At 28.7% G+C, this 9958-nt stretch overlaps 2 non-coding genes across 2 annotated transcripts; both read right to left on the reverse strand.

The window, feature by feature from the left end:
- Window positions 1-6625: 6625 nt before the first annotated feature.
- Window positions 6626-6712, reverse strand: LOC113785947 (small nucleolar RNA R44/J54/Z268 family). Its single transcript, XR_003472129.1, has one exon. It is a non-coding gene; the product is annotated as a small nucleolar RNA R44/J54/Z268 family (small nucleolar RNA).
- Window positions 6713-7203: 491 nt separating this feature from the next.
- Window positions 7204-7290, reverse strand: LOC113785945 (small nucleolar RNA R44/J54/Z268 family). The gene has a single exon (XR_003472126.1). It is a non-coding gene; the product is annotated as a small nucleolar RNA R44/J54/Z268 family (small nucleolar RNA).
- Window positions 7291-9958: the final 2668 nt, after the last annotated feature.

Raw genomic sequence — 9958 nt, forward strand, 5'->3', positions numbered from 1 at the left:
AAAAGGGTTATCATTATTATGATCCTCATGCAAGAAAATTTTATATTTCTCGTCATGTTTTTCTTGATCACATTATGTTTTACTCTGTTTCCTCTAATTCTCATATTACTAATAGTTCGAAAATAACTCATATTGATATGTTTGGTCCTACTACACCACATGATGACATTGTCTTGTCCCCCCAGTTGTCCAACCAACTTCTGCAAATGTTATTCCTATGTCTTTGTCTTTGTTTCCACCTTCGCCTTATCGTTACCCCTCATGTCACTATAAGTCTACTTAATTATCCGATTTTGTGTATTCCACTCGCTTAGTATCGTTTGCTTCTTTTTTAACCTTTATTCACAGTTTATTTGAACCTTCTTCCTATAAAAAAAGACAATTTTTGATCCTTTTTGGTAGCATATTATGGGGGGAAAACTATCTCCATTGCACAAAAGAGATACTTGAGAATTAGTACATCTTTTTCGTGGAAAACGTGATATTGGGTCTCATTGGGTATACAAGATCAAAACTAAGTCTGATGGGTTAGTTGCGTATTACAAATTATGTCTTATTTCTAAATGATTATCTCAAAAATATGGTATGGATTATGAAGAAAATATTGCTCTTATAGCCAAGATGGTCATTATTTGTACTGTTATTCTAACTGCATCTATCATCAGTGACATAATTCTCAAATGAATGTAAAAAATGTCTTTCATGAAGAAGTTTATATGGTCGCTTCACAAGGTGTTTCTCATAATCAAAGGGAGGTGTGTAAGTTAAAGAAGACTCTCTATGATTTTAAACATACTTTTCGAGCTTGGTTTGAGAAATCCTTTACTGTGATCACATTTCTTGGTTTTTTTTTTTTTTAGTGAATATGATTATGCATTGTTTATCAGATCCATCGCTTATGGTCGCATTATACTTTCCTTGTAAGTTAATGGTATCATTATTACATGTGATTATGCTAATGGAATCACTAAGTTAAAATACAATTAGCCAAACAGTTTGAAATGAAGGGCTAAAACAATATTCATTATTTGTTGGGGATTGAAGTTGCTTACTCTCCTAGAGGCTACCTTCATTTTGAATCTAAGTACATTGCCATCATTCTTGAACTTACTCATCTTTCTGATATTAGAGCAACATAAACTCATCTTGAGTTGAACGTGAAGTATGGTCTCTCTAATGATGTTTCTTTATCAGATCACACTTTGTACCGAACTTTGGTTGAAAATCTAGTGTATCTTACGATTACCAAATTTGATATTGCTAATGCTAATATTTTCAGTCAATTTGTTGTCTCTCCCACTATAGTACATTGAACAATTGTTCTTTGTATTCTTTGTTATCTTTGAGTAACTCAATTTCAAAGTCTTCTTTTTACATCGTTGTCCTCATTGAAGCTACATGCTTATTCTGACGTTGATTGGGTTGGTTACCCTACATATCATAAGTTGACCACATGATTTTGTATCTTTCTTAGAGACTTTCTTATTTCTTGGAAAAGTAAGAAACAAAATATTATTTCTCACTCTTTTACATTGGCTTTTGTTTGATAGGGATATCTCTCTTTCTAAGTCAACTTCAATGCAGTGTGAGAACAAGAATGCTATTCAAATTATTGATAACTCGATCTTTCATGAACACACCAAACACATTGAAATTGATTGTCATCTTACTCGTCGTCATCTTTAATATTGAACCATTACTCTACCATTTGTCTTCTCCACCTTACAATGTGTTGGTTTATTCACAAGGATGCATTCTATTATACGTTTTCTTTTTTTGGTTGACAAACTCTCGATGCATCTTGTTAATGCACCGTGAGTTTGAGGGAGATGTTAGATAATATTTTTATTATATTATAGTAGTAAGAGTATTTTAGATAAACTTTGTTCATATTGTTTATGAAACCCTAGAAAAAGGCAGGGTCGACTCGATGGTAAGTTCACTATAGCAAATGCTTTATAGTTTCATGAAGAAAAAAAAATCAAAAGTTTTTTAAAAAAATTTACTTAATAAAAAGTCTTAGATTTTAATATTTTTAAAATTCAAACATAGAAATCTTTTCTAAATGTAATATTGATTCAACGATATTAAATCAATTTAAAAAGAAATATTACATGACATCACTAAATTAATATAATTGATGTCATGTTAAAATTTAAAAAATTCATATTACACCTCGTAATAAAATTCTATTTAGGACTATACATTTGTTGGGTCGACCTTGTTAGGAGTACAAAAAAATAAATGTATACAAGTATTAGTGTTATGCTCACATTCTACTCTTATGTACTACTCTTTATGAAATAAAATAAAATAAAAATTTGGATGCAATCATATGTTAACAAGGGTGATTTTCCAGAACTTTAAAATTAAAGAGTACCAAGTTTTTATTTTATTTAAAAGTATTGTGTGTGTGTAAGTTTTTTGTGACAGTTATACCGTTTTATCTATAGACAAAATAAACTATATATAATTTTGAAATTTCTTTCTTTTGAATGAAAAATATTGGAGTAGGTAAAACATAAAAATATATTATAATATTTGAAGAGAATAAAAAAAATTGTGATGTACAGCAATTGAAATATGATTGCAAAAAGAAGAAGGAAAATCAGTTGGTTAAACTATCAAAATTTCTACATCACTGGAAACTTCAATTAAATGACACTAAAATTGAGTTCGATGTATAAATAAAAAACCAAAGCAAAAGTCAAATAGCATAATCATAATAAAATCCAATGGTGAAACCGCTCAAAGTGCAGCACAACTTGTCATCTAATAATATTGTTATCTTTTACAAGAAATATGATTCTCGATTATGCAAAGTAGTAGTGGATGATGCAAAGTAGAGAAAGAAAATGAGAATGCTACCAATTATAGCAAAAGGAGAATGATACCAATTATAGCAAAGGGCGAATACTACCAATTATGCAAAAGAAAGAAACAAATAAATCAAACATTATTCCTTTATGAAAAATTGAGATTTTTTTCTGAATTTTTTTTTTTAAAAAGTAAGACTAACATCATCGTTAAATTTTTAACTTATAAAAAATTCTGCAATAATTAAGATTCCTTTATGAAATTAAAAAAAAAAAAAAAAAACAAGGCTAAAATTTTGTAAAAGACAAGTTTTTGCTCTTTATTTTTTTTTTTCTGGAAAATAGTATCAAAGGAAAAAAAAACAGACAAGAATATATGATTTAAAAAAATAAAAGTAGCAGTTAAACATCCCTTATATATATATATATGAGATTGCGATTTCACTATTTCACAACAGAAATATATTTCCAAGTTTCAATTAAAAAAAACAGAATAAACAAAATTGTTATGTTTTCCCACTTGTTCTCATGGTTGTTGTGGTTATGGTTCCTAGAGTAACATGGAACTGTTTCGCTGGTTGCCACTGCACAATTGTTAACCATTGCACAACAATTACTCCTGTGGTAACTTTTGATGGTGCATCATCTCATATTCCACTTGATGGTGTTACTGCTGCTCTTCATAGTGCTCTGGCTCACCTTCCTACTTTTGCTTTTGATGTTTAGCCTCTTGACAGTCAAGCTCCTTATGGTGTTGTTGTCCCTCTTGACACTCCTGCTACTGATGCTGCTTATCGTATTGTTGTCCCTCTTGACAGTCCCTCTGCTCACATTAATGTTCACGTCTTTTCTAATACTCAGAGAAATGACTAAGAGTCAATGTCGACATGAGGTAAGGTCATTAAAACAACCGGTTTAACCCTCCATGAAAAACAAAATTTTTATTTTATTAAAAAGTCTCATAAAAAATTTAGTTAATAAAATATAGCAAATTTCAATATTTTTAAAATTAATATATTTAATTTTTTTTAAAATTTAATATTCTCTCAATAATATTAAATCAATTGAAAAAGAAATATTATATGACATCAATTATATTAATTTAGTGATTTCACGTTAAAATTTAAAAATTTCGTTTTAAACCTCATATTAAAATTGAAAAAATTTTATTTTAAATCTCATTAAAATTCTCTTTTAGGCCTCTACATTTTTGGGGCCAACCTTACTAAGAATATATAAAAATGAATGTATACAAGTATTAGTATTATTCTATTCAGATGTACTACTCCTTATGAAATAAAATGAAATAAAATAAAAATTATGGTGCAATCGTATGTTAATTTGAACGACCTCACACGACTTTAAAATTAAAGGACACCGACTTTTTATTTTATTTATAATATGTATATACAATTATTTGGAGCGATGCCAATTTTTTGTAACAGTATTTGTGCGTGCGTGTAAGTTTTTTGTTATAGTAATACCATGTTATTTATAAATAGGGATGGGAATAGGCTAGGCCGTCCGACAGGGGCCTATGGCCTGGCCTACTTATGGCCTGGTCTGGCCTGGCCTATTTAATAAAAAGACCAGGCTCAGGCTATTTTTAAAGTCTATTTATTTAAATAGGTCAGGCTCAGGCTTATAAAGAAGCCTATTAGGCCTGACAGGCCGGCCTATATATATTTAATTATTTATTAATGTTATTTTTTATTATTATATTAATAATATTATTTCTTATTTTAAATTTTATCAATTAGACAATCACTCAGTAGTCATTCCATATTCGATAGTCATTCCATATTTGGTAGTCGTTCCATATTCGGTAGCCATTCAATTAGTCAATAACTCAGTAGTCCTTCCATATTTGTTTGAGAGGTAATAATTGGTACATTTGTTTCAAAAAAAAAAATCTATTCTTTGAAACCAAGAATTATGTTTTAGGGTTTAAAGGATGTTTGTTTCAGATTTTTAAAAAATTATTTTGTTAGAAAAATTATTTTTTGTTTAATATATATAGATATGTACATTGATATTGATATGTGGAGAGCATTTAAATATTTTAATATGAATAAGGCTTTTAAATAGGCTTCCAGGCCAGACCAGGCTTTTAAAAAGGTCAGGCCAGGCCGAAAAAAAAGCCTATGATAGGCCGTAGGCCAGACTTAGGCCTAAAAAATTAATCGTAGGCCAGACTCAGGCCTTGCAAAGCCTGGCCTGGCCTGGCCTATTCCCACCCCTATTTATAAAGCTGTTGAAAAAGTTTCAAATCTCAAGGCCCTTTGATTAAATTCCTTATTAGGCCCCAAATTTTAAGCCTCTCTTAATGAGTTTTTTTTTTCTCATTATTTTTTAGTTTTTGTGGACCTGGGCCGGGGGGCCTCATGGCCTATTTCGTTTCAGCTTGTTTTCATTTTTTCACAATTAGAACTTAATCTCTCCTCCATTCGGTCCAATTTTGAACCTTGGAATCAAAGCATCGCTCAGTCTAATTTCTCTTCTGCTCTCCAACCACCGTCATGGCTCGGCCTTCTTGTGTTCGCCGATGTCACGACTTGACCTTCTTGTGTTTGCCACCAACACGACTCGCCACCATTTCTGTTTTATTGTGTTGAGATGTCATTCTTCATTTTATTTTTGAATTATACTCTTTTGTTGTTGAGATTCAATTTATTTTCACGACATTGTTATTGACAACTCTTGTTATGATAATACATATGCTATATGAGTCCTATTTAGATCCTCAAATAAGGGGTCATAATCTTCTCAGAATCTTTATGTATGTGCTAAAAATTGAGAACAAAAATACAATCGATCCTATTAAAACCAATGATTAATAGTTGTATAGTGAACACTCTAGTATTCTGATAAACTGATCAAGGTTATGTGCACTAATATTCCTATTATTTGTTACCCAAGATTATGAGAAATAATAGTGAACACTAGTATCTTGATTCGGTACTCAAAAGCAATAAATTATTGCCAATAATAGCTTCCCCAAGATCATGTGTACTAGTATTATGATAATCAGGATTAAATGGTCCTGGTTGATTTTAAAGAGAGAACCATTCTGGTAATCTGGTTGTATGCATCGGGACTAATAAAACGATTACTTGACTATGATGGTTGAAATAGAATGGCAGTTTGTCTTGTTTCAGCAGTCGTCTGCAACTTCTTTTGATTGCAACCTGTAGCGTCTTTTCAAATGACTAGTGTTAGCTCCTAGTCTTCTAGTAGAAAATTTTATTATAGTATTTGCAAACAACTTTCTTCACACCTTTAGAGATTTCAACCTCATCAAAATCATTTCAAACAAGTGATGTTTTTTTCCTATTTCTCCCAACAATTGGACATTTGTTTTCTAGAACAGTATCATTTTCATTTGCTTATGTAGCTTCTACTTGAGTTGAATCTATAGGCATATGTTTGTTGGCCTCATTATTAGTCATATGACTAGATGGAATTGACTCACTTCTTTATAAGGGAGAAGATATTTGTTGGATAAATTAAAAATGATAAAATATATATATTTTTTACAATTATACAAAGTAGAATCATGAAAATTAAATAGTCATCCTCTAATTAGGAGTACTTATGTCCCTTATGTTTTATCATTGTCATTTGCATATGGTATAAGTAAGATAAACACAAAGATCAGTTACAAAACAAACTTTCAACAACCAACAAGAAATAATTCCAAATAACAAACAGAATTTCAATTATTAAAACCAAGTGTCTAATTCCTCAAAATAACATACCATTAATCAAATAAATAAAAACTGTGTTAAACAAAGATGGTATTTCATTAAAACGCATAATAGAGATTCCCATTAGACTAAATCAACATTCTCAGTTGGAGTGTTGATGTCGCTTTCTTTTTTGTCATCATATACATATAACAAGTTTCTTATATCAGATCCAACTTTTAATTATGTAGGTAAATAAAAAAAATAAAAAAAAGAAGTTCAAAATGGCAGAAAATATTATACAAATAGATTCATGAAATAAGAATCATATTGTTTAACTAAGAACCGATCAATATAATGAAATCATAAAAAAGTAAAACTAGATAAAAAAAAATGGAATACAAAATAATGCTTTTAAAAAATAACATTAAAAGAGATTATTGATAACAAAAAAATCTAAAAATAACAAACTGATAGTAAATAGTATAATATTAAAACACTTCTTGAAACACTTTTAAAGGAACTGTATCTATTTTATGCATTTTTTTTACTACCTTTTTACAAATTCACATATCCGGTTGCGATCTTCGATTTATTTTTACTTACAAAACCTAAAAATAGAGCAACTTCAATGGAGTTTCTAAAAGATATTTAGGGTTTTTTACAAAGGCTAACTTTAATAAAGGATGGTATTTCATTAAAACGCATAATAGAGATTCCCATTAGACTAAATCAACATTCTCAGTTGGAGTGTTGATGTCGTTGTCTTTTTTGTCATCATATACATATAACAAGTTTCTTATATCAGATCCAACTTTTAATTATGTAGGTAAATAAAAAAAAATTAAAAAAAAGAAGTTCAAAATGGCAGAAAATATTATACAAATAGATTCATGAAATAAGAATCAAATTGTTTAACTAAGAACCGATCAATATGATGAAATCATAAAAAAGTAAAACTAGATAAAAAAAATGGAATACAAAATAATGCTTTTAAAAAATAACATTAAAAGAGATTATTGATAACAAAAAAAATCTAAAAATAACAAAATGATAGTAAATGGTATAATATTAAAACACTTCTTGAAACACTTTTAAAGGAACTATATCTATTTTATGCATTTTTTTTACAACCTTTTTACAAATTCACATATACTGTTGCGATCTTCGATTTATTTTTACTTACAGAACTTAAAAATAGAACAACTTCAATGGAGTTTCTAAAAGATATTTAGGAATTTTTACAAAGGCTAACTTTAATAAAGGAATAGAAAGGTAAAAAAAAAAAAATTAAAAAGATTTTGAAATAGTAAATATATGAAGTCTTACCTCTATCATAACTTGAAGTCTTGAACAGATTCAATATGACTTTTTGTTTGATATGCTTCTTTTAGTCAATTATAAAAAAAAATAAAAATAATACTACTTATATACCTCTAAATGTAGCATAGATCCCATATGAAAATTGAAAAGAATGGAGAACAGCAATCGGCAACTGTTACATATTATAATAATTAATACTAATTACTAATAATAATAATGAATGATGGTATTAAGTTGTGAATTAGGGTAATAATGTTGTGTAAGTTTCAAAAAACTTTGAAAATTTGTTGCGCTTGGATGAATATGAAATGGCAAGGCTATTGACACATGGATAGGGTAATAAAGTGATAGCCTCATAGGCTTTAAAATATTAAATAATAAGTTTTAAAAAAGTCTAAATTTAATCTTTTTATTAAAAGATCAGACTAAATCAGACTATAAATAAGTCAGACCTAACTTATTATCACCCCTATATAGATAAAAAAATTCATTCTTCACTCCTAACAAGTAATTTATCTCGCGAGACAGAAGTAGCTTAACAAAGTTTATACATAAAACAGTTCAGATAATTCGAAACATATACTTTTTTTTAAAAAATTATAATAATCACTATAGTTATACTCAATTTTCAAAATACTCACACTTAAATACTACCATTATTAGAGAATAGTCAAAATTATAAAATAAATAAATATAAATACAACATCAATATTTTATATCAATTACTAAATAATTATAAATATATATAAAATCACAATATCATAACAAGTATATAAAAATAAATGAAATCAAACAAGATATTACTACTATCTCAAGATATTCAATCTGGAGTTGTCGGGTTTTTAGGAGAAGACTTGACTTGCAAGGTCAAGATAGTTAGTTCCTTCTTCAATCTGGGGTTGTCAGGTTGTCATGAGAAGACTTGACTTGTAGGGTTAAGGTGGTTAGTTCCTCAAAAGTCTGGGGTTTCAAGGTATTTGAATTCGTGGATTATAGTCTTGTGAATGAAGGGACTAGATGTAGCCAAGTTAATGGTGAATCAGGATAAAACTATGTGTCAAATTATTTATATTTTCTTTGTTTTCTGCCTCTGAATTTGATTGTTTCTACTCCAAATAATTCACAAAAACCAACTAGCCTTTATCAAATTAGCAAAAAGTTATCAACTTTGTCAAACACAATTCAACTTCCCTTCTCTGGCACCTTCAAATATCACATTAATTACGAACGCACATATACATGTAGAATCGACTAAAATCTAATTATTTAAAATTTGTACACTTAAATACTATTATTTTTAGAAAAATATATAAAATATTAAAATATAATATTTGTTATTTATATCACTAACTTAGTCTAATATGTACACGATTAGTTTTATCATAGAAAACCCACATATAAAGAAAAGTAATCCCAAAAATAATCAACATATATTCTAAATAATTTTAACAACAAATTAATTATTTAAAATTTTATTTCATTAAAAAAATAATTTATTATAAAATTTGGGGTGTTAAAAAAGCATCTTGTTTAGAACTATTTTTGAATAAGATCATTCTTGACCAAGCTAGAAATGAAGATACAATTTAGAATTAAACAAGAACTAAATTGAAGCCCTAATTTTATCTATAAATAAATACTCAAGACTAAAGAAGTAAAACATCGAAAAATCAGAAAAGAGTAGAAAAACTCAAACTCAAAATTCCAAATTCATCTTAGATTTCAAAGAGAGAAAACACTTGTTCGAATGAGAAATATTTTCTGAGTGTTTTTCTTAGAGTGTGATAGTCATTGTTATAATCAACTTGTTAGAAGCAACTACTCCAATTCCAAAACTTTGGATTCTAACCCGGTAGTGGTGTTAGTGTGTCTTCAACAATCTGGGGTTGTCAAATTGTAAGGAGAATACTTGACTAGTAGAGCCAAGGTGTGTGTGTTCCTCAAAAGTATGGGGTTGTCAAGCTATTTGGAAAGACTGACTTGGAGGGTCAGATGCTTTGTAATTCAAGGTATTTGAAAAAATGGATTAAAGCATTGTGAATGAGGAGACTGGATGTAGCCAAGTTAGTGGTGAATCAAGATAAATATGTGTGTCAAATTATTTATGCTTTCCTTGTTTGTTGCATTTGAACC

Source organism: Cicer arietinum, chromosome 3 (assembly GCF_000331145.2).
Source record: "Cicer arietinum cultivar CDC Frontier isolate Library 1 chromosome 3, Cicar.CDCFrontier_v2.0, whole genome shotgun sequence".
Classification (NCBI taxonomy): Eukaryota; Viridiplantae; Streptophyta; class Magnoliopsida; order Fabales; family Fabaceae; genus Cicer; species Cicer arietinum.